Source organism: Atta colombica, unplaced genomic scaffold, assembly GCF_001594045.1.
Source record: "Atta colombica isolate Treedump-2 unplaced genomic scaffold, Acol1.0 scaffold205, whole genome shotgun sequence".
In the NCBI taxonomy this organism is placed as follows: domain Eukaryota; kingdom Metazoa; phylum Arthropoda; class Insecta; order Hymenoptera; family Formicidae; genus Atta; species Atta colombica.
The window spans coordinates 2528221-2531242 of record NW_017259300.1 but is presented as its reverse complement, the minus strand read 5'-3'; the positions used below and the strand labels follow the sequence as shown (position 1 = coordinate 2531242).

At 34.1% G+C, this 3022-nt stretch overlaps 1 protein-coding gene across 2 annotated transcripts in view; it reads right to left on the bottom strand.

Moving 5' to 3' along the window:
- Positions 1-605, bottom strand: part of LOC108687377 (octopamine receptor Oamb) — a 137730-nt gene extending 137125 nt beyond the window's left edge. For both annotated transcript variants that reach the window (XM_018193098.1, XM_018193100.1), the window contains exon 1: positions 476-605. The gene's annotated coding sequence lies outside the window, so the exon portion shown is untranslated. The remainder of the gene's footprint in view (positions 1-475) is intronic.
- Positions 606-3022: the final 2417 nt, after the last annotated feature.

The window sequence follows — 3022 nt, the reverse complement described above, 5'->3', positions numbered from 1 at the left end:
TATATATATATATAATTTTCATTAACCATTATTTAAAGTCCTACTAAAATACTGCTAAAAATATCTGAATAGCTAGTTCGTACCTAAATTTCATAATAAATAAAGTATGAAAATTTTTATATCTACCATTTATAAATATATTAACTAAACATTAGATGTTAAAAATAGAAAATAATAGAAAAAATAGAAAATAAATAATTTCTGAAGAAGAGCTATATATATATTTTGCATTATCAAATTATGAACAATTCAATTCGTAATCGTTTGAATGTTTTTCTACGAAAATACTTAAAAATCTTATAACGTTATATCGCCCTATGTTGAGAGGCACGTCCCTTTTAAAGTAACTGGGCCAACCCTTTCATTTCGTGCACCCTTGAGAAAGTAATTTCCTGTTACAGCGTTTCCCTTTCAGATGCAGCCGCATATTACTCGAAAGTACACTCTAACGAAAGCAATAAAAATTCGAACTTACCACTCGGCGAGTCACGATTTTCACTAGACTGGCATCACAGTTAATTAGCGCACCTTCTTTCGATCCTTCGCTCGCATCCCGTCGCGAGTTCTTCAACGAATAACTGCCGGGAAGCCGCAATCGTTGATTTCCCGCTTCGCCAATAATGTCGCCAAATCGCGTTTCTCCTCATGAGACATATTTCGCAAACGAGAGCATTTGTGTTTAGTGTCACCTGATCACGATATCACTCTCGGGCTTTTTTGATATTGATCATCGATGAAGATCATCGATAGGCACGAGAAATCGCGAACGCGCTTTGCGCGTGATATCTGGATAATTGTTGTTGTTGAATAAATTATTGCAGCGTTACGATACTGTTGTTCCACGCGTAATTCTGTCCCGTTCGGAATTGGCGTAGCTTTCAGCTCCGATTACAGCATCCAGACGTATCTTCGTGGAAATCTGACTCGCACTCGATCAATCCACGCCGACTATTGGATCCAACGATCGCGGTTACGGAGATCGATATATCGATTTCTCGTCTTTTTCCACTTGTTCACCATACATCGCCGCGAGTGGCGAGTAGCGCACTACGCGAAGTGCGTTAATGCGCTGAAGATAAACGACGACCGTCGCGTTTACTGCGTGTATCCAGTGCAGTACGCAGGTCGGTCGAAAGCCCTCGGTTTATCGCTCGCGGAGACGCGATAAGCAGGCGCGTCGGAAAATGTAGAATAAAGAGATCGCGGACAATAGCTGACGCCGCGAATCACGGTCAAGTGTGCGCTTCGAATATCTTTCCCTCGGGGAACTTTCGGTAGAAATCGCGATCTCATTCGAAAGAACAAAATTCTCGCAATCTTTTTGATCTCGAGAGATCGCTGATCTCTCGATCAGTGCGACGCTGAAAAAATATCAACTCAGATAGCATAGATAGCACAATCATCCATTTGAACTTGAAAAATATTTTTCCTAAAGTTTTTTATGATTTAGTATAATCTATTCAAAATAAATTTAAAAAGAATTAAAACAATATATACAAAAATATTTATACATATTTGTTATATACATATTTGTTACTTTTAATAAAAGTAATATTTAATTTACATAAAAATCATCAAAGTGTCATACTTACACAAAATTAAGAAATAGAAAAAAAACCAGAAAAAGAACTTTTTAGAATAATTTGTAAATTTAAATTGAAATAAACTCAAAAAGCATTCGAAAATATATACAATTATACTTATATGTATATTTGTGTATATTATATTTAATAATAGTAATTTAATTTGCATACAAGTCAAAATGTAACTTATTCTTATACAAAATTAAGAAATAGAAGAGTAGAAAAAACTTTCGAATCTAAAAAAAAAACACATTGGAAACATAAAAGTAAGATCTTTTATGAGATTTTTAGAAGGAATATTTTCAGAACCGAAATGAGACGAAATAAGAATTTCGTATGCTGAAAATAAAAAGAGACTTCTTTTTAGACTTTCTGCTATCTGGAAGTGCTGGAAGTGCTTCGAAAGTGGACGACATTCACGGAGAGGAGCGTTCGCTCAACAGCTGTCGAATCACATATGTTGCACGCATACGGCGCGTCAAAACGGAAATCACTATATTTTCTTCGAAAATTGTTTTTGAAATTTGAAAATCGATCGCCGAAGATCGCGCCTCGATCGTAGTTATCGAAGAACTGCATCAAACGAAACGCTGGAGAGTGCCTTGAAAATTTATATCCGCGGCGAGGATTTTCGCGTTTTTTTTTCAATACAATAGTTTGACTTCCTGAACAAAAAACGATGAACAAACAGCGGCGATGACAATATATCCGTTCACAGCGACGGCCAACGTCGAACTGCCACCGGCTGCTACTATTAAGGGATTTTATCGACGGCAGGATAGGTTGTATTCTGTACACACCTCGGGCATTTGATACAGGAATTATTGTCAATGAATTTCACGATAATAAATTATCGATTTTACTTAAAGCTAAGTTTAATTATATAAGCTAAGTTTAATTATAATTATTGAATTTTCGCGCTCTCCGTTTATATCTGCCAGGGATAACAATTTCAAACAATAGAAGTCGAAATTTAACGCTTTTTATAGAAAACAATAACTTATGGTCCTCGATCAATATGTTTCAATAGATTTTCTCATTTCAGTTTTATAGTGAATGTACTAGACACGGTCAATAATCTTCTATGTGAAATTATATGCATTGAGTGGTCTATTCATTCTATTATATGGTAATAATAAGAAATACTCCACTGTAATATCTATAATTCTTCATAGTTTTTTAATTTCTTATAAATAAAATTGTATTAATTAATTATAGAAAAATATTTACACATTTTTATAATACTATGACATTGCAACAATATTGCAAGTACATTGCGCAATCTATTTGCAATATTACAACATTGCAATGATATATCTGTAACCATTATGCAATCTTTTTGTACTGTATAGGTAAATTGTAGTTAAATTGTGATAGTTGTAACTGTTTTTTCTCTCATTATCAATATATTTGATGATATATGAATATTATAAGCCAAT